The sequence below is a fragment of the Podarcis cretensis genome (assembly GCF_951804945.1).
Source record: "Podarcis cretensis genome assembly, chromosome: Z".
Classification (NCBI taxonomy): domain Eukaryota; kingdom Metazoa; phylum Chordata; class Lepidosauria; order Squamata; family Lacertidae; genus Podarcis; species Podarcis cretensis.
The window spans coordinates 35,691,253-35,714,053 of NC_137184.1; the positions used below are offsets into that span (position 1 = coordinate 35,691,253).

At 41.8% G+C, this 22,801-nt stretch overlaps 1 long non-coding RNA gene across 2 annotated transcripts in view; it reads right to left on the reverse strand.

Moving 5' to 3' along the window:
- Nucleotides 1-289: 289 nt before the first annotated feature.
- LOC307208119 overlaps nucleotides 290-22,801 on the reverse strand; it is a 28,486-nt gene continuing 5,974 nt past the window's right edge. Inside the window, exons 2-4 of one of the 2 annotated variants that reach the window (XR_013834995.1) lie at nucleotides 20,933-21,466; nucleotides 10,394-10,534; nucleotides 290-2,462 (exon numbers count right to left, since the gene is read on the reverse strand). This is a non-coding gene — a long non-coding RNA (uncharacterized lncRNA). Of the gene's footprint in view, nucleotides 2,463-10,393; nucleotides 10,535-20,855; nucleotides 21,467-22,801 lie in introns of those variants that run through there. The other variant, XR_013834996.1, reaches the window with a different exon arrangement.

Genomic DNA, 22,801 nt, shown 5'->3' on the forward strand with positions numbered 1-22,801 from the left:
TACTTTAATTTAGCATCAGTTTCCCTCCATTTTCTTTACTTGTTCTTTCTTCTTTCCATATTTTCACATGTCTATTTAAACTGAAAATAGTCCCTGGTGCCCTACAGATCCCATCAGTGCCAACTACAACTCCCATCAATGCCAGCTGGGACTGATGGGAGTTGTAGTCCCCAATTTCTTGAGGGCACCCAGTGGCATATTTATACACAAACCAGTAATCTACACCTTAAGACCTCAGATTTTGTGTAGCTTCTAAATACAAACAAAAGAACAAAATTTCATAGTTAACACACTAGGTAAAAACAGACTCTATAGCAGGCATTACCTTTTTTGATATGGTAAATTTGTTAACCTTGAAGAATTCACAAGACTCTGTCTTCTTCTGAATAGCAATAATAACTGTTGTTTTCAGGTTATTGGTACACTACAAATATTAATTTCGTACATAAGTGTCTTGAGTTCCTTTCCAAAGAATCTTTGGATCTGTAGTTTTGGTTTGTGTGTTGTTTCAGGAAGTGCAAATTTGGTAGTTAAAATGTGAACTGAACAAAATTCCTCTCACATCCCTAGTTGTAGCTGTGTTTAAATCTGTGTAGCAGCTATGGCCTCATTTTGCTGATATTTGTTTGTCTCTTTCTTCATTCGTTTTACTACATTCCCTCTTTCCCCTTTCTTACAAACTGGACAAGACTTATACCTGAAGATTTATCCAAGAGAGTTTGTGACCGGAGGGCCCCTTTGCCATGCTGTTACATCCCTCTTTGACTTCAAGACTGCTAGCAGCTTCCCAGTTTGTCTGTGACAGCGAGAGAGGCTGATAACACAAAGCTTTTGTCATTTCAATTTTTCACACATTTTCCTCTTGCAACAGCCATTGCTGTTTCAATTTTTCACACATTTGTACGTGTGTGTGTGTGTGTGTGTGTGTGTTATAACTCAATAACAGCTCATGTTGGCAGCCAGCTGCCACAGGCCAGTCATCTGTAAGAACTCTCTGCCTCTAAAATGTCAAATAAAATGAAAGCGAGAGAATTCACCAAGGATATATTTGGACAGCAGCCTGTTCTGCAGTTCGTGCTCTCATGGCACCAGGATCCTGTGGTTCATCAGCCGAACCGGAGTTGGAAGGGGCATGCTGCCAGAGTCTCCAAAGCTCCTCCAGCCTGGCGCATGAGGGAGAGCATCATTCAAACTTAGCCTGCTATGACCAAGCTGGAAATAACAATCATGTTGCTGAACATTAAATGCTTAATGAACATCCCTACTAGTGGGTGTGCAGCACAGATCACTGGTGTATGGAAAGGTAACAACCCCCCCCCCCCATTTAGCAGGTGTATCATGAGAATGGGCCCTGCATGTTATTGAGCCACCTGTGACAACTCAACAGCTGCCAACACTACCTCTTACACAGTGCCAGAGAACTGGCTGGGTGATACTGGTACAAGAGTCATTTGGTGCCAAAGAGGAATATGTAGCTCTCATTCACATATACACATGTGCACTCATTGGGCAGGATGATTAATGCCCAAGCTTAGTTGCCTATCAGTGCATCCCCACTAGGTGATCTTGGAGAGTCATTTGTCTTCTGCAGGGAAGCTATCAGCCATCAGATTAAGTCACTGATCTCTGGCGATGTCTCATGCTTTGCAGATTCTGTAGTTTACCTCAAAGGTCTGCAGTGAGGTTTTTGTTTTAAATGGCTGGCTCACAGAGGACGATATGCCATCTAAAAAGAGAAAGACTTTTTGTCTTTTGGTAGGCAGCAAAACTAAGAAATTTCAGGCTATGAACAAGCATGATGATCCTGGGGATAACAACAGCTGGACTTGCCTGATGTGTTAAGTTGTTAAATTCATAGCTTGAAATGAAAATCTGGGGACTTTTGAGTCTTTCCTGCATCCTGAGTTTAATGGCCACATATAGAATAGTTGGGTTGCTATTTCTGAAGAGTGTAATAACCTCTGACTGAACCAAAATGCTCAGTGAGTGGGAATTGGTGGACACCTTTGTTCATATGAGCAGTAGTTATATCAGTATTAAAATAAGAGATGTTGCAAATGCTGGTGTGTGCAGATGGAGGCAATTTGGCCATATTTAGGATGTGCATCAAAGTGTCTAGAAAAATTGTGGTGGGGCAGCCTACCAGCAGTGACAGAGTTCCATCAGCCCCACTCCCTTTTATCAGCACATTCAGCCCAACCCTACACAAAAGGATCTCAGTGCATGAACAGCTGCAAACACTGGAGGTGGAGCTGATCATGTACCTGAGGTTGAATATGGGGCCACTGGCTGTGCCCTGGTTTTCCTTATCCACACATACATTCTACACATGAAGTCTCTCTCTGTGTTGTGTCTTTGCATGCTTCTTCCTTTTTCTTTTCATTGCAGCTTTATTCTAGCTTGTTGTTTCCTCTCACACACTCCTTGTAGACACAGTGATAGCAAAACCCTACAGTGCCATCCTGTGGATAAATTATGCTAATTGTGAAATTGCAACTGGAGAAACTCAAATTCCCTCTATTTTCTCTTAAAAATATATATCACATTTTATTTGCCTGGGTATAATTTTACAACATAACCAAGTTCATTAAAAAGACAGGAATGAGTGTGAGCACTTGGTGTGTTTTATGTCTTTAAAGAGCTTTTTTTTTTTTTTTTTTTTTGCATCCACTGCAGAAAGCCAGTAAACAACTCCAGAATATGTACAATATAGCTTCCTCCTCCCAAAAATATTCTTTAGCTTTCTTTATTTATTTAAAGGCATGCAATAGAAGCAATCTTTAAAGATAGATGAAATTTCCCAAAGGGCAAATCTTGTTCTAGTTTGAGATGCATATAAATTTTGCCATGTACTTTGCTTGTTGTTGTCTTGTTGCATTATAAGTAGCTTTTTAAAAAAGCATACTTGTGTGTGTGTGTGTGCGCGCACACACACACACACAAATATCTTATTCCTTCCAAAAGGTAATGAGTGTCAATGGGATTGCAACCAAAAAACGAGGGAAGTGTCAGCATGCTTGAAAAAAACTTGAGACCAGTAGAAGTATAAAACAAGTTATTTCTCCTCTCCAATAGACCTATGGAATGTTGCTCATTATCCATAGGGTGATGATTGTCATTCTCAAGGGGTGGGGTGGAAAGGAATGGGATGACCTGCTAGAGGGTTGTGTGATTGGCTGGCTGGAATTATGTGCAGTGATTGATTGGGTGTATAAGAAGTGAGAGAATCTTTCAGGTATTCTGGTCCCAAGCTGCATAGGGCTTTATATACTCAAACGAGCACTTTGAACTTAGCCCAGGAGCAAAGTATGCTGTTACCAAGCCTGGGAAACACTGTGGAGAGTGGATAACAGCTGTCTTAGATACTGCCAAGCTAATGGCTATCTGTCCCAGCATTGTTTATCATGAGTGACAATACTTCTATAGGATTCCAAGGGAATGCTTCCACCAGAGATCCTTCAAATACAAATTCAGGAAATTTGTATCTGGGACCTTCTTCATGAAATTTGCATGCTTTACTGCTATTTTTACTTGCAACCTATTCTACTGAAGCAAATGATATATAAATAGCCACGTGAGTACCTACAAATAAGCTTGGTATATCTGAATATTGTTTTGGGTGGAATTGGACGAAATCTGCAGGCAAGGCCATCCCTCCTCAGTGCCTAAATCCTGCCAAATTTCAGCAGGATGGCTGCAGTGGTTTTCCTGCAAGTGCAGCCTTTATATTTTCAGGGTGTGTTTTTTTTTAAAAAAATGGAATTATTTACGCTCCCTTGGTATTTTGCGGACAATTGGTTAAAAACTGCAGGTGCACACGAGAGAAGCCCCTGTGTAAGAAACCTGAAAAATGGCAAACAAATAGGTCCAGAGGCATTTGTGCTATGCAGTTACAAGCTTGGCATGTCAGTCACAGCACAACTCTCCTTCCACCACTTCCCTCTGAAACCTGGCATCTTCCTTAAGCTTAGAGGAGACAAATAAATGATTCGCTCTTGAAAAGCTGATCCTTCCTCCAAAGCACTGGAATAGGAGAGTGCTGATAAAATCATCTCCTCTGATTACATACTAGACCTTGCAGGTGAGTTGGAAGTCGTCCCCCCCCCCCCCGAACCTGATGTTTTCCTTAAGCTAGAGATGTAAGTTTCCATTTCACAAAGCTTCTCTCCCCCCCCCCCCATCATGGCATTAGCAGTAAAGCTTAGAAACATAGTTTTCCGTCTCATAAATATTTGTCTGCAGCATTTTTTCTTTGATGCCTAGATTGCTGAGGCACATAATAAAGTGCTTTGTAGATCCCTCTGTGGCACCCATCGCAGCCAGTTACTTGGGATTTGTACAAATAATTTGCACACCTCCATCATGAGCACACTAGTCCATGTGAATTTTATAAGAATGTATACCGATTGGGGGAACATAACTACATGCCTTACACCAAGGGTAGCCAACTCCCAAGAGACTGCCATCTACTCACAAAGACTGGCAGTGATCTACCCCCTTTTTGGGGGTTCAGATCAAACTTGTTGAGCTTCTTTTAGGGAGGATGGAAGGCCTGTTTTTTGGGGGTGAAGGCCCAAAATGTTGAGCTTTTTTTAGGGGACCCAAAGTTGTCCAGCTTCTTTGGGGGGAGCCACTGATCTGCCAGTGATCTACCACAGACGTCCAGTGATCTACTGGTAGATCACGATATACCTGTTGGACGTGCCTGCCTTACACCAAATCTAACCTTTGGCCCCCACCAAGTTCTGTATTTCCTATACAGCCTGGCAGGGTTTCAGGCAGGGGTTTTCCCCCAGCCCTACCTGGAGATACCGGGGATTGAACCTGGGACTTTCTGCATGCAAAGCAGATGCTCTCCACCACTCAGCTACAGCCCTTTCCCACTTGTGCATCAATGTAAAACCAAGCACTGTTATTTATATCTCACAGGTGTCATTATTTATATCTTTGGTGGAGGGGGCATGCTTGCTCCTCCACCATGTCAGAATAGTGCTGGTTCAGTAAAGTCTGTGAACTGGATTTTTGTTTATTGACATCTCCCTCTCTTTTTCTTAAAAAAATGGTTTTCTCTCCTTCCATTATAACAACAGTGTCAAGTTCTGGACAAAACAAGATTAGCTGTAAAACTTTGGGGAGGAGATAAAATGCAGTTGTGAATAACTGTACAAAGGTTAATATGGATGAGCTTGGAGGATCATTTACTGTAGCATCTAAAATTAAAAAGAGAAAGAGAGTGTCTAAGCTGTTCTGGTATCTGTGTAACCTAATCAGCTGCTCTTTATCCATGAATTGTTGTTTAATTAACATACTGTACAATAAATGTCTTCTTACATCTAAATTAAGTGCTTATTTGAGAAGCTTAATTTGCAGTGTTACTTTTAGATTACTGATCACCCATAAATCATCTGACAGTATCTTTCCCTCCTATAATCACAAAATTATTTTTATGGGTATAGACTAAGCAGAACAGATGATAGATGGATGTGAAGAGTAGAAAGAGATTCCAGGTGGTAATGGAAAATAAATTAATAGCTGTATTCCATACTCTAGTGATTCTCCTTTGAGATGTGGTTTCTTATCCAATTTCCACTAACATTTAAAAAATTGCTATTCTGCTCTGGTGGCTATAAAATGTCAAGTAATATATTTGAAAGTTTAAGATTAGTTTTTGCACAATGAACTGGGGGTGAGAGAGAGTGCTCCATTTGGAGATTTGTAATAAATATCTTTAAAAAAAAAAAAAAGTAGCATCCGTGACTAATCTACAGATATTTCATATTAGCATATTACTTTTGTTCTTAGGCTTTACATGTAAATTTTGGAAGAGGGAATAAAAACCAATTTTTTGACTGACATACTGTAGTGTGTAACCACCCAATGCAACTTGGATACAATTACAGCTTGGGGAAAATTCAAGTGCCCTTCAGTTTTAGCAGGGCTTGGAGGATTTTACAGAAAAGTAAAATATGTGTACTGTTTCAAATTCTTGCCATACTTACATACAGTGTGCCTTTCTTTAGCATGCTGTTATACACTCTCTGGCTTATATATAATAAGAATGCTAAACTAGCCGTGATACAGCAATTTGTCTGGGGGCTATAATAATAATAATTTTAATTTATTATTTGTACCCCGCCCATCTGGCTGGGTTTCCCCAGCCACTCTGGGCGGCTTCCAATAAAGATGAAAAATACACTAAAATGTCACAGGGCTGCTGTTGTAAATCCCTCATTTACACGCTAGTCCTCAAATGTACACTTGGATGTCTATCCCATTGCTTCCTGCACAATCTTTACCTCCATGTCTGCCTGTCTTAGAGAGTAGCTTTGTAATGGATTCTCATTGGATTTTTAAGGTGATGCAGTAGCCCAGTGGAAGAACATTTATTTTACATGCAAAAAGTCCCAGGTTCAGTCCCTGGCATCTCCAGCTAGGGCTGTGAAGAACCCTGCCTGGAGAACTACTGCCAACCAGTGTAGCTTGATGGAACAATAATCTGGCTCATTGTAAGGCAGATTCCCATTGGTTGTATCCAGTGCTAGCTCTAACTCTGTTGGACACGATCTTATGTCCCAGGTGTTACTCCATAAAGGACAGTGCATCCTCAGTGGTACAACATCTGCATTGCCTGCAGAATGTCTCAGGTTCAAACTCCACCACTTCTGCCTTAAACGCTGGAGAGCTGCTGTCAGTCATTGTAGACAATACTGAGGTAAATGGAACAATGGTTTGATTTGGTATATTGAAGCTTCCTATGTTTCTATTGAACATGGCACATTCCAAAGCTTTGTGGAGTTCTAGTCATTATCATTGTGTGTTCTGCACAGTCCTCTACCTACATATAAATATCACCAATCAAGTTGATGCAAAGGGCCCTAGCCCAATAGCAGACTAGAATTGCATGTAGAAAGTCCCCAGCTTCTCCACCAAAGGGATTAGGTTGCAAGTGCTGCAAAAGACACTTAACACCCAAGAACCTGCTGTCAGTTAGAATATGTAGCCAGTTAGAATATGTAGACAAACCTGCATGTTGACTCAGTATTGCAGGAGTAGCCAATGTGGCATCATCCAGATGTTTTGGACCATAACACCCATCAGTCCTAGCCAGCATAGTTCATGAGCAGGTGTCATGGGAATTGTGGTCCCCAACATTGAGAGAATGACACATTGGTTATCCCTGCCATATGTTGGTTTATCATAAAGCATCTCTGTAAACTGGCTACAACAAGAACACATGATCTATTAAAATAAAAGAAGCTAAGGAAGGGCTGGTTCATATGAGCCATTTCATCATTTTATGACGGCAGTGTCTGTCAGAACTTTCATACTGCCACAAATGCAGTGCTTTGGGGAACATATAAAGCTGTTATACCAGGTCAAACTTGCCCAGTAACATCTATTCTGACTGGCAGTTCTCCAAGGTCTTGAACAGAAGTATTTCCTATCACCTGCACCCTGATTCTTTTTCATTTGAAAGGAAGATTTCAGAGACTGCCCCTGGGATCTTCTGCATGCAAACAAGGTGCCCTACCATTGATCTATGGTCTCTCCCTTCTCCTGAAGAAGTCATTTCACACATTCAACAATGAGCCATTAAATGCTATTTTTAACCAGGTGATGCAAGGCACCATTCACCAGCCATTTTCCCACTCAAAAGCCAATGGGCCATGAGCCCAGGATGTGCTCTTGAAATGTTTCCATGGGGACAATGTTTGTACCATTCAGTCATCTAGAAAACTAAAACCTAGGGTGTGGGTTTTTCTTATCAGGGAAGCTTGCAAAGGGAGATATGAGAAGTACACCTTCAAATCCTTGGCCTTTCCTGATTAGTGTCATAAGCAAAGGCCTTTATCAATGTACAGACTCCCTCCCACATATCTAATTTTTGTTCCCATCAGCACAGTTCAATTACCAACCAACCCATCATTCCATGTCTGCTTTATTGATACCTTGATGCTGGAATTCCAAGGAGAATAACAGGTTTCAGTGGTCTGAGTTCACAGGCAACATCCATGCAGCAGGAAATGGACTATGGAGGTCATATGTATATGGGGTGGCACTGGGGTATAGCTCTATATCTAGTTCATACTAGAGTTGTGTATACGTGACACCATGAAATTCTCCTTCCTGTTTGTGAGCAGAGAATCCAGGGGACCATTTTACTAACGTTGCCAAGGCAGACGGGAGGGGGGTGGGGTGGGCCAAGAAACAGTTACTTAAAAGGGCAATGACAGCAACATACCTCCTTTGTCCCCTGCCCACTATCTATCTATTTTTGCCCTCACTGCAACTTTGTTGGCAGGCTGGCCACTATTTTCTACCTTCCACAATGCCCTGGAGCACCATTGTGGGGCAAAATTTTGGCAATCACAAATGTTGAAGAATATTTACAGAAGTGCAAAAGGGGCCTCAGTGGCTGAGAAAAAGAAATATCACACACAAAAAAGTATTCAGATAAAATTCTGCACAGTTGTAGCTCATACAGATTATACATCTGATTAGATTTGGTCATAATGAGAGTACTGAGAGTCTGAGGCTGCTCATGCTCTGGTGATTACTACAGTCTTGTGCCAACTGCTGTCTCCTTTTCTTTTTGTTCTGAAGCATCAATTAGATTAAGATTTCATTCTTCCAGCTGCTTTTCCTTTAACATGTGGCATGGATATTTCTTCCTCGTTAAGTTAAATTTTATCTGTCCTCTCTATAATAGACACCTCAGTTGCTTCCCTTTTCAGTGAATGACTGGGAAGGTAGGAATGTATTGTGTCAATTGTATATAGAAGACTGGGCTCAATGTTTTATTTAAGTGTGCGATTGCTGGAGTTATGAAGTGGATAGTCTTTTTTAAAAAGGAAGGAAGGAAGGAAGGAAGGAAGGAAGGAAGGAAGGAAGGAAGGAAGGAAAATGAAGATGGATATGAATATGAATATGAATATGAATATGAATATGACTATGACTATGACTATTTAAAACATTTTCCAGCTATTGCTAAGACAGTCGTGAAGTAACTGTTTCCCTGTGACTCCTTCCCACTTCTCTACCTTTAGGAGGTCAAAACAATATGGTCAGGGCCAGCCCATGCCTATATCCAAAAGCAGATGAGACCTCCTCTTTGGCTGTAGAAGACTCTACCACCAGCAATAGGACACTAGGACAAAGGATATGCCTTTATTTGTGCCCTGGGGCTGTCTCCTTGAAATATGCCCTATCCTGATGACAGAGGCCCAAAAGCTTAGCTCCAATCCCTCTACAATTAGTACCAGGACCATAGGAGCAGAGAGAGTGATGACACTGCATCAGAATGAAAGTTGCAGCATAGTTCACGAAGCACTATATATTCTATCTACGAGTCCTTCTCAGGAGGTTGCAAGGTTCATACTCTGTATGAGTAAGAGGTGAGACAGCAGGGGCAATTATAGTATTCACTTGTTGCACACAACCTCCATCTTCTCAGCTGTTTCTGTACCCCCTGCCTTGGAACCTAGTGTTGCCCTGATGGACATCTCTTTAGCCTTTCCACACCATTAAGGGATGGAAGTAATCAGACATGTACATGGAAAGTGACAATGGTTTACATTTGAGAGCTTGTAGAACTGTGCTTGTAACAAATGGAAGCCATTTTCTCTGGTGTTTAATATCTTTTGTATTTCATGGCTGTTTGTTATTGTGAACAAGGTATACTGAATAACCTTCTCACAGCTAGCAGGGAGGCATCCCCATGGTCAGGTGTGTCTAAGAGTATGGGGGAAATAAGATAACCAACATAGTTCCCACATTAAATTCCACTTATAAGAATCTCTCCAACTACCCAGTCTCTAGGAAGAGCTCTTCAGGGGATGTGAGAAGGCTGCAGTAGAAACAGGAGCTCTAATTGTCCCATTGTCCACACAGCCCTTTAGATCCTATTGGTAAATAGTTATTTCCTCTTATCTCTATTATCTTCTTGGCTCTGGCAAGGCCATTTGCTGTTGCACAGGCATGCTTTAGGAACCATGATAAAGAGATGGTAGAGTTCTTGCGGTCATAGAATAGGCTGTATGACTACAGACTGCAGCTGGAAGATTACATTTTTGAATGTTTCTTTGCATTTTAAAAACCCTCTTTGCAAGTAGAAAACTGCTTTCTCAGACCAGGGAGTGGGATGAGCCAGAAACATTCTCCCCCGGAATGCAGAAAGCTCCCTTAAACCAAACCATTAGTCCATCAAGGTTAGTGTTCCCATTATAATGACTAGTTAAACCATGGGGGGGGGGGGTTCTGGGAGATGATGTATTTTTCCATGGAATCTTACCCTGTCATAAGAGCCTCTGTAATAAAGCCTTGGAGAAATGATTACTCGTGTCATCACATGCAAAACCCAAAGAGAGTTGTAAGATTCAAATGTGGAAGATACCTTTAATGCTGTTTTGTTTCTCTTATCCATGGACCCTGTGGCAAAATCTTTACTATCCCTGATTGAAATTGGGTGAAATTGATGAGCGCTGCAACCCTGGAGTCGTCCATGACTGGACTTAACGGTCAGGGGTCCCTTTACCTTTAAGTATAAAAAAATGCTGTCATTGCTTTAGAAAATGCAAGGAATAGAGCACCCGCTTTAAATATATAGGTACCATACAGAAGACAACCAAACAATGCCTGAACTTTTCTTCAACTTGAAAACTGGTTATTGCTTCCAGTCAAAAACAATCTTTCCCAGAGTTTGCCACGTTACAAACAGGCTCTCTAGGCAATGATAAGGGGGGGTGGAAAGCAGGGTTTCTGATCCAATTTTTTTTATTGATAATCTGTGAACCGGATATAAACAAGAAACTCATCATTAATTTTTATTTTTCATGAGCTCACTAAGGTGACCATTTCCATACCTGCAAATTTCTCATTTTAATCCTGACAACTTGCCTGGAAGAAAGTGCCTACTGCCCATTACATTCACCGTTCAGAGGATTTAAAACTCCAGAGGGCCCTGTTAAATTCCACTTTATGTTGGCATAAGTAGCTGCAATTGTGTCAGTAATTTACATTTAGGGAGAGTTGAAGTCCTTTTTTCCCTCTCTGTCCTTGAAATGATAAAGCTGCTTAGTCAGTGTAGAAAATTCAGCTAGGCTAATGCTTTTTCTCTCTCCCTCCTCTTGCTTCTGTGAGATTGTCTGCATTTTTTTCTTAATGATCAAATCAAGACTGCGGACTCAGTCCTAGGCTGCAATTACTGGGGTTTTCTTGAGGAAGGCACTGTAGGTGATGTGTCCTTGGTGATGACTCCCTCAATAAATGTAAATGTCAAGGGTATGAATTGCAGTGGTATGAACTGATCACTGTGGAACAGCAATGCCAATTTACGAACAGGCTTCTTTGAATTACTGTTATTGTTACTATTCCTATTACTGTTATTATTATTCTGTCAATATCAACATCATCAGTTTATACCACCTATCCAACCAAATTATCTGGGCAGTTTGCAATTAAAACATTAAAATAAAATAAATCACAAAAGCAAAAACTCAAGCTCACTACCCCACCCCACCCCCAACCTAAAAGGTAAGGGTAAAGGGACCCCTGACAGTTAAGTCTAGTCGCAGACAACTCTGGGGTTGCGGTGTTCATCTCGCTTTACTGGCCGAGGGAGCAGACGTTTGTCTGCAGACAGTTTTTCTGAGTCATGTGGCCAGTGTGACTAAGCCACTTCTGGCGAAACCAGAGCAGCACACGGAAACGTCATTTACCTTCCCGCCGGAGTGGTACCTATTTATCTACTTGCCGTTTGATGTGCTTTTGAACTGCTAGGTTGGCAGGAGCTGAGTCTGAGCAACAGGAGCTCACCCCGTTGCAGGGATTCGAACTGCTGACCTTCTGATTGGCAAGCCCTAGGCTCAGTGGTTTAGACCCAGCGCCACCCACATCTCTACCCCCAACCTAAAATAAGCATAAAACATGTAGAAACAGAGAACTCACATGTAGCAGAGATCATGGCTACAATGCCATTAGACATCATAAGACAGATCCAGAGAACGGCAATGTGATATTTGACAAAGACAGCTCTTTAACAGCAAGGTTTTCGGAAGACTCCAGGGTCACCACTGAAAACCCAACTCACGTAGTCTATGTGACACCCCCCCCCCCCAATGTTCTTGGACTCCGATTCTACTCATTCCTTAACAGTGACCATGTTAGCTGGGCTGACGGGAATTATTGTGTAAGAACATCTGGTGGGGATCACATTGGCTCCCTCTGCTCTAAGACAATGGCATACCATGGATTATTTTATTTCACTTTCAATTTTCAAAGGTCTTGGGACCTCCAGATCAACTGAATATGGGCAGTTTACTGCCAAATGGGCTGTGTGTTTGCAAAAAATTCCAATTTGCATCCCAAATTAATGTGCAGCTCTGAACATAATGACTGACAAAATAATTGGCAAAGAACAGAAAAGAATGCATTTCAAAATTCAGCACTGAATGATACTTTCTAAAAACTTGTGTGTGTTAAAATACAGCCAATGTCAAAAACTGAATGTCAAAGCACAGTTTGGAATACTGTCTTTGGAAACATGTTGTAAAACTTTTTCACTTTCTTTGGAATGTCTAAAATAGCTGAGGCACTTAGGAGCACAATCTTATACGCATCTACCGAGATTTATTTTTGTGCTGTTTTATTAAAATATGTATATGCCATTTGTTATACAGACATCTCATTTTGGCATTCACATATATCAGAAAATATAACGCAAATAGAAATCATTAAAATGCAGTAAAATTCTTAATTTAAAAAATCCTTAAAATATTATAAAGGTAGCCATCAGTAGCCAGGAAAAGCCATGGTAAACAAAAGGTTGTATTCAAATAAGTTATTCTCAGTGTAGGGTCATTGAAATTAATGGGTCTAAGTTACTGATGTCCATTATTTTCATTGTGTCTACTCTGAGTAAGTCTAACATTGGATAAAGCCCAAATACAATTGCAGCATGTGTCAATGTAAGTCCCAGTGAATTCAGTACAGCTTACTTGTAGGTAAGTGTGTATAGAATTAGAATCTCATCTCCCTAGATTCATTAACACTTATTGCAAATAAATAGCATGATATTTCCCAGTGTATTTTGGCTTCCTAAACTGGTCGCCTTGTCAATATTCCAACATGTATCCAGATGGCACTTCACATGACCTAGTTCCTGTTTCTGGACATTTTTCAGGGTATTATGAATCAGAATCCGGACACAAGTTGGATTTTTCACAAAACTCAATGAACTCTAATTTCCCGAAGAGTTAATCAGATTTAGGATTGCATCTCAATAACTAGTAAAGATTCCCTATTTGTTTTGGAAATATAATATGTTGGACCACTGTTCTGAAGCACCTGGCCTGAGGGTGGGGGTTATTTTTTACTGACTTTTCCAAGAGGATATGAAGATAAAATGTATGCAGAAGAAAACAGCGGATCAACATAAATTAACAAAGAGATCATGTCCCGCTGTGACAGAAAAAATATACAGTACAGCATGATCGAAGGAAATGAAGGTCATCATATAAGTTGAAACTATAAGGACACAAAATGTATTTAGTCAAATGTGTCTTTCCAAGGAGATTGATGGCCTGATGTGTATGTTAGAAAGACGTCAAGATTAATATATGATGCAAAAGGAAACCAAACAGCAAGGCATGCTGTTTGACCAAGGCTCCAGAGAGCCAAGGCTGATGAGTCCATTTCTCTTGGAGAGCTAGGTGCTATATGAGTGTTCCGCTTTTGAAGCAGTACAGCTGAGCATTTTTAGACAGCTACTTAAAAAATTAATGTGTTTGTGCGGGAGAAGTGGGGAGATTGTCCTTTGTGAGTGACCTTCTCTTAGTTATTATTAAAAAAAATCTCCAATAAATCTTTAACAAATGCATGGTTTCCCCCCAGTTTAAATAGTTGCCCCATGTACACTTATTTGAGTAAATCCAACTTGGACCTAAACATGCAGAGGGTCAGTGATAAATTATGAATATCCAAGAGCCATGATTCTGAAACTTACTGTGAATAGTATTTCTCTAGCATATTCCCTCCCTTTCCAAAATTCTGCATGGTTTCTCCATGCAATACCATGGAGAAAATGGCCTGCTGGTTCAGATGACTGAGCTAGCCCCTCTGTTTCCAATAAGAATTTATCCAGAATAACAGTCTCTCTTTAATTTGTTGTCTATGTGCACCTGATAATTGTGTGTGTGCATGCAATCTGAACAATCCATTTTAACATACATGTGAAATTCTTTTTCCTTGTGCAAAAAAATACCTATGAAATTTTACCTTCCAGCAACTGCTTTTTAAATTTATTCTGTGACATGTTTCATGTCATGTTATGTCAAGCTGCATCTGTCAAATCACATTAGATGATGTAACACTGTATGATGTGAATGAAACAACCTGACAAGATACATCACAATAAAGTACTTCACCTAGGACATTGTGAATGAATGGCTACAGGCCATGGAGCGTCTTCAAGCTCTTATTTTGCCTGTGGCAAGGAAAATTCAAGCTTTTCCATTAAACAAAAAACAAAACAAACAAAACCATTTACTTTATGAATTGAGTACTGTTCTTTGCGTCGTAAGACTCTTGCTTGACTTTTATACTTAATCGGCATTTTTTATGAGAATTCCAATGTGAAATATTCAGCCCTAGTTCACGAGAACCCTTCCTGTAGCCTATTCTCCACTGTAGTCTATTTGCTTTCTTCTCTCCTGCAATAGCTTGCTTCTTGCAAGTTGACATGGAGCTATATCTAAATACTTAGACTTTCAAAGGAAAAAGATATGCAAGTATCTAGGGAGAGTTCTAGACAATGTTAGTTCTGATGGTACTTTTAAATCAGGTTCCCCCAGTCTTTCGGTGCTCATGGGCCCACTTTGCTCATGGCTCCACTCAACAACTGAAAATGATCTTCAGAAGGTTGCCCAGAATAGAATATTGCCCTTGTGCTGAGAGGCCACCTCTGCTCTAAAACTGTTTTAAACAGTTACTTATCCTCATAGCTAATCATTTCAAAGTTGCAAAAAACAGTTTCTTTCAGCTATCAAATGCCTGGGCGAACAGGAATGTTTTACAATTCTTGCTGAAAGTTAGCAATCAGTTGCACCTCACCAGGAAAGGCATTCCATTACTGGGGAACTAATAACAAGAAGGCTCTGTCAGAAGGCCAAAAAAGCGAAGTACAGTGGTACCTCGGGTTACATACACTTCAGGTTACATACGCTTTGCTTCAGGATAAGAACAGAAATCGTGCTCCGGTGGCGCGGCAACAGCAGGAGGCCCCATTAGCTAAAGTGGTGCTTCAGGTTAAGAACAGTTTCAGGTTAAGTACAGACCTCCAGAACAAATTAAGTACTTAACCCAAGGTACCACTGTACCCTTAAGCAGGTAGATCTTATGAGCGTAGGAAGCTGCCTTATACCAAGTTAGTAAGTGGATCCATCTAGTTCTGTACTGTCTACACTGACTGGCAGCAGTTCACCAGGGTTTGGGGCTACCCGCACCTGGAGGTGCAAAGGATTTAACCCAAGGCGTTCTGGCTGCAAAGCTCTATCAAAGAAGCCAGAGCCCTTCACATCATCTCTTGTCATACCTGTAGCTTCCTATTTTCTCCTGGCATCCCTTGTAATGGGATTGTCCTACAGGGCAATCACTACTCACTTGCACTGAACCACCTTCCAACCTGGCATAGAGGGAGCTCAGAGGCAAATTTAGGGGAGCGTGACTGATTCAGTCACCCTGGGCACGGAGCCCAGGAACATCACTGGGGACGCCACAACTATGATTTAAATTAGAGTGCGAGAGGTGGAGGGGTGCCACTGAAATCTGATATCCCAAGCTCTGTCACTGGGGAGCTTATAATAAAAGAGAATGTGGCAGACACGGACGCTGCATCATATTTTTAGCTGGGCTCTTTTATGTCTGGTCAGACTGAGTACTCCTTTCCTCTGCCACTAGGTTTCTTGGTTTCTGTTCTCCCAATTTCTCATTTTTTTTTCAATCTTAAATACAGCAATTTGCATTTTTTTTTTAAAAAAGAACTTATGGAAATTTCTTTAAGAGGAAACTTTTAATATCTAATTTTGACTAATATACACAGTTTTGTAGACCATTATATATTGCACCCCCATTTTATATTGAGCATGACCGTGTGTATGTGCCGCACCAGGAAATAAACAAATAATTTGATTCAAACCTGGAAATGGCAGGAGAGAGCTGAAGAAGAAGAAGAAGAAGAAGAGTTTGGATTTGATATCCCGCTTTATCACTCCCTTTAAGCAGTCTCAAAGCGGCTAACATTCTCCTTTCCTTTCCTCCCTGACAACAAACACTCTGTGAGGTGAGTAGGGCTGAGAGACTTCAGAGAAGTGTGACTGGCCCAAGGTCACCCAGCAGCTTACCGCTCTTAACCACTACACCACACTGGCTCACTGAAGAGCCCTTGCGCCTCAACATGAGACCCTCCCCTGAGCCCAAAGAGAACTTCGGTGAGGGTGGAGGAAGCCCCAAAGATACAGGAGGCACAGCCAGACTGAGACATACAGTGGCACAGCAACAGATGCCACTTTCCTATGCATCCTCCAGTCTCTTTCCAGCCCCAGAGTTTCAATTCTAGTTGTGGATATTTTTGGATACCGTATTTTTGGTCTGGATTAGAGAGAGGGCAGCAGAGAAGACATTTAAAGGGTGTTTAGAGGGTGCTCCCCATTTACATGATTTTCACTTACACACACAGGGGCGTGGGATGTAACCCCCATGCATTTTTTTGGGGGGGGAATTGACTGTATATGCCTATTTATGCATACTTAGGTGCATTTTCTGGGACGCAGGTGGCACTGTGGGTTAAAGCCTCAGCGCCTAGGACTTGCCGATCGAAAGGTCGGCAGTTCGAATCCCTGCGGCGGGGTGCGCTCCCGCTGCTCGGTCCCAGCGCCTGCCAACCTAGCAGTTCGAAAGCACCTCCGGGTGCAAGTAGATAAATAGGGACCGCTTACCAGCGGGAAGGTAAACGGCGTTTCCGGGTGCGGCTCTAGCTCGCCAGAGCAGCGATGTCACGCTGGCCACGTGACCCGGAAGTGTCTCCGGACAGCGCTGGCCCCTGGCCTCTTAAGTGAGATGGGCGCACAACCCCAGAGTCTGTCAAGACTGGCCCGTACGGGCAGGGGTACCTTTACCTTTACCTTTTAGGTGCATTTTTGTACACATTACTTAGCTGGAGAACTGCCTTGCAAAATTCAGAAAAGCATGAATTTCAAAGAACGGCTGTATTTCAATTTGCATATTGTTTCGGAAATTGTGAATTTGGTATGATTGCTTTAAAAAGTAAACTCCACTGATTTCCTTCCCAGTCTCCATACAGCATAACTCCCAACAGTAACTACTCCTTGATTTTTTTTCTCGCCACCCTGCATTTCATACTTCTTCAGTTAGGCCATAAATAATTTAAGGAAGGAAGGATGAAACTCGGCTTCAACATCTTGCTGGCTTTTCTCTGCCATCATGCTGAGGAGGGGGTGAGGATTGAAGAATTTTTATTTGTATTCTAAATGTCTCTCTGACTCCAGTTCTTATTTGGCTGTCTCTCTTTGCAGCAGCATGTAAATAACAAAATGCATTACTGTAATATAAACTTAGGGAAGAGAGGATGAAATATTTTGGGTAATAAAATTAAATCCTCTTTGCCACTTCCATTGTATCCTGCTAGTGCTGGAGAGTGCAAATGAAGGGAAGAGATATCTAAAGCTGAAAACACTGTATTTAGCTTTTAAGAAGTGCCAAATGGAAGCCTATAAAGCCCTCGGTTATATCAAGGGTTCCTTTTGTGCTGCTTGACGTGCAAATCTGCACAAATTAACGGAGTAGATTTTTAAGTTTACATATTTTGGAATCTTGGAATTATTAAAATAGTTAGATTGATTTACACTTGGAAATATTCAATAAAGAAAAGCCTGAAGGCTATTAAAAACAATAATAATCTCCAGCTGTTGTCCTGTCATTTTGCTTTATATGAAAACAAATGACTAGACAAATGAACAAATTAATCCATCTTTCTCCAATAACAGGCAATCTGGTGTGCGTATGTGCTTTAAATCATGCAATTGCTTTTTATTAAGTTGAAAAGGAAATAAACTACGTCTAATAAAGCATAGTGGAAAACTTACATAATTCACACAGGAAGCTGCTGCAGCAGTATACTAATGAGACTTATGGTGCAATCATTTGCAGGTTTGCTCAGAAGTAACACCTAGTGTGTTCCCTGGAGTTTACTCCTTAGTAAGTAGGCTTAGGACTGCAGCCTAGCATTGCAGTACTGAACAGACTTCTCTGGAAGTACAGTGGTACCTTGGTTTACAGACGCTTCAGATTACGCATTTTCGGGTTGCGTACTGCGCCGAACCTGGAAGTACCGGAACAGGTTACTTCCGGGTTTCGGCACTCACGCATACGCAGAAGTGCTAAATTGCACTTTGTGCATGTGCAGAAGCGGCGACCCGCACGTGCGCAGATGCGGTGTTTTGGGTTGCAAACGTGCCTCATACACGGATCACGTTCGCAACCCGAGGTTCCACTGTAAGTCCTTTTGAATGTTATCGAGGTTATGTATGAGTAGATTATACTCTTACAGTTTTGTAGTGCTTTAGTGTTTAATGCAAAAGACCATGGCTCAGTGGTAGAGGATCTGCTTTGCATGCAGAGGGTTGCAGTTCAATACATGGCATCTCCAGATAGCGCTGGGAAAGACCATGTCATGGAAATCTGGAGAGCCACTCCCAATCAGTGCAGATAATCCTGAGCTAGATGGATCACTGGTCAGTGCAAACCCACTTCCTAGGTTCCTATAATACTTGTGGCAAGGGACGCGGGTGGCGCTGTGGTCTAAACCACAGAGCCTAGGACTTGCCGATCAGAAGGTTGGCGGTTCGAATCCCTGCAATGGGATGAGCTCCCATTGCTCTGTCCCTGCTCGTGCCAACCTAGCAGTTCGAAAGCACGTCAAAGTGCAAGTAGATAAATAGGTACCGCTCCGGCGGGAAGGTAAACGGCGTTTCTGTGCACTGCTCTGGTTCTCCAGAAGCAGCTTAGTCATGCTGCTCACATGAAGCTGTACGTCAGCTCCCTCGGCCAATAAAGCGAGATGAGCGCCGCAACCCCAGAGTCGGTCACGACTGGACCTAATGGTCAGGGGTCCCTTTACCTTTATAATACTTCTGGCAGAGAAAATATTGCAAAACATAAAAGTAAAAATGATTGGACAGTGTTTAGGACACTGCCCTCCCCGCAAGGCCTTGCAGCTATCTCAACCACTTCCTAAGTGGCTCAGAAGTTAGTAAGATGTGTCTTCAGATGCTATCCACACCTCCCCCCCCCATTGAACAACAAAGACAATACATACAAAGATAAAAGCAAACAATAAAAACAAAATAATATAATTTCAACACAAAGTGCTTTTGATAATAAAGTCCAAAGACAAATAAGAATACAGAAGTGAATGAAATGGATACAATTATAAAATTATAAATGAGATATGAAAACAGCCTTACATTATACAATGAAAAAGACAAGACAAGACAGTAAGAGGGCATTGCACATTTAATAAATAACCCCAAACAGAAGGATCAGTGCCAGTGCTAGTCACATGAAGATTACATACCAAATTCTCTGAAATAACGATGACCATGACTTTATTGAACCAGTTATGTAGGGTACAGCATGAAGTGCCTTTCCAGCCCTGAGTAATGACCAATTGAATGGCTACAATAAGATATGCAACTGTTTACATATAAGAACTGCATTCCCTTTATTAAAAATAGAACACATAGTTTAGGGTCCAGAAGCAATCTTTTACCTGATTTTTGTAATTGCTTGTTTCCAGTGCCTCTCCAGAACTTTTCACCTGATGGGCAATGCCATGTGATGCTGGGTGGGTGTGACCAGCTAGCCTTACCCGGTTAAAAACACAGGGCAAGGCTGGTGCCAGATTCCAAAGCTGGTGGAAGGAACAGATATTCCTGAGGGTGGGTGGGAACAGGGAGAGAGCTCTAAACCCAATCTACCTGTCCTACAGGGATGAGTGAAGAGAGAATGGCATGGAGCTCCCAACAGAGAAAGAGGAGGGAAACTGCTGCACTCAGCTCCTCCTTCCAGGCTTCAAAACACCATCTGGCTGGCCACTGCGAGAAGAGGTTGCTGGACAAATGAACACCTGGCCTGATGCAACAGGGCTCTTCCTAAGTGCTTAACTGTAGCAGGCATAGAGATGAAGGCATGTGGGGAGGTGGGTGGGTGGAACATGGACAGCAGATATGACTCCATAGTAGCCAGATTAAGAGTTATAGCTATGACACTGCATAGTGGATCCAACCTAACCGTACTGAGTGAAGCTGCTTCTCAGCCTAATAGAGGTCTTTTAAGATCCCATTTAATTTCCTGAACACTTGCTCTTTCTTTTTGTTAGGACTCCCTGTTCTTTCAGATGAAAGGGCTAGGTACCACTGGGATGACAAAGACCTGATCACCTGGGGGCCACTACTGAATGGGACCCTGTAGTGCCAGTCTCCCAACAGCTAGAGAAACAGAGATCTGACTCTCCACACTCTCCTCCTCCTCTATTGACCCTCTCTAGAAATACAAAGTTTCCGTGGTATACAAGCAATAGGACTATAGCACAAAACTAAATCAGTTTTGAACAATTTACAAGAATCCTGCTGTTCACCCTTAAAAAAAGTATTGATATATATTCATTCAAGGTTTTTCTATGAAATTCCCTTTAATTAAATTCTCAGAGTAGCTTCAACTGAATGCTTGCAAAGATCCAAAGTTTTGTGCTCATTCAATCTGTATGCTTGCAAAAAAAAAAAAAAAAAAAAGGTGGGTGCAAAGGGCCCTCCAGCACTGCAGCTCTTCCCCTTCTTTGCCACAAAGCTCAGAAATTCACCTTCAGGTAGTAGATGGAAATGAGGTTGTGTGATGTTCTCAGGACCCAGATGAGAGACTTTTCCTGCCATGGTTCTCTAAGGATCTTTGTCCCAGCAGAAAGAACATTTCCCGCCTCAGGAAGCAGTTGCCCTGGTCCCATCCCTGGTGAGAAAAAACAACACTGTTTGGGACTGACATCACTTCTGCTGTTTCCCCATGAAGCTTCAGGGCCTTGGGGAAGGGGGAGGTGGTGGTAGAGCCAGTATGGGATGGTAGTTAGTGTGCAGAACTAAATTGGAGGGGGTCACAGGTCCAAATATCCACTTAGCCAGAAAGGTTGTTTGAGAGACCTTGGCCTAGCCTACTTACAGGGTTGTTGTGAAGATAGAGGGGAGAGGCACCATGTACAAATCATATAAGTAAAGGTGACCTGTTCTTCAACATTGAGAAAATGTACTCACCCCCCTTTTGACTGGGTTGAAAGAGACTCAATTTCAAAGCCCCACTTAGCCATCTTTGAAACTCATCTTGTGCCAGTCAGTCTTGGACAAACCTACCTGCCAGAGTTGTGGTGACAAAATACATTAGAGACACTATCCTGAGCTTCATAGAAAATGGGGATAATTAAAAACCTTATTTTGTTTTATTTATTTCACAAGATTTATATACATCTTGATTGTAATAAAACCTCTAACATAATAATACATTGCTACTGTCATATACAAGACATCAAGTGAGATGGGTTTTCCCACCTCTGCTTCCTGAGGTCTTTCTTCTGATGGAATTGGAAAGTGAACCTCAGATTTTTACAGACTTACTGCAAATCATGTGCCAGAATGCTAAACTACACCCTCTGTTTCTCTCCAAGCCTAGGCAATAGACTTCCTTCTGAAGATTAGTACAATCTCTTCCTCTCTTTTTGCACTTCTGCCTTAAATAGACTTTTGAAAAGTGAATTGTGCTCTGGGCTGTCATGTGTGCCAACTGTGGAATATCCCGGCGTCTTCACATCTGTCAACTCTTGCCAAGGATGCGTTAAGTGCCGTGATGAATTCTGGCAGCTGCCCACTAATATCATCAGCAAGTTTGTTTGCGGGGAAATAAGTGAAAAGATCCTTGACAAGTGACTGCAATTGCTTGGATCATTAGGCTACTTCATGCACAGATGGAATTGCAACGAAAATTAATAGAAGGTGGCAGGTTCTCGCTTTTCTCCTCCCTTCACCCCACACTTGGCAATCTTTAAGATGCCTTCTGAAGCTGCCTGGCTGAAGCGACTTACATCTGTGGCTTTTTGCTTTTGTGTTGTGGACCCAATTTTGCAGCTGGTTCAACAATAGACTGAGTGTGTCGTATTCAAAATGAAGGGTGCTGAAAGCTTCTGCCTTCATTCAGCTAAACACTTTGCTTTAAACTCCTGGTCCAGGGGTCTAATTTGGCCCAGCAGGGGATCCAGTTTGGCTCATGTGGCTTCTCCCCCACCAAACCATGTTCCTCATCTGAAGTCACATGTGACATCAGGTGAGGGGCAGGTGGATACTCAGTTGCTAGTGTGCAGTCAGAAGGCTTAACATCCACTTCTGACTGTGCATTGGCAAGGAAGATTTTCTGTCACCCCCAATCAGCTGATTGGTGGTGAGTGTAAGCCAACTGGAATCGGCTGTGCTACTACCAATCCTGTGCAGGCTAATCCCAATAGCAGAGTTTGAAGTCAGCGCCTATCATTGTGAATTTTGAAGGATAGTTGTGTTTTGGGTTGTGTATTGTTTTGGGAAATGCAAATTAGATAGGCTTGCCTTTCAGTGTGAAGTGAATCGAATGATGGTTCAGACCCGTTGCACTGAACTGAGAAAGATGCCAGAGTTAAGCACTGGCTCAAAAGTGAATG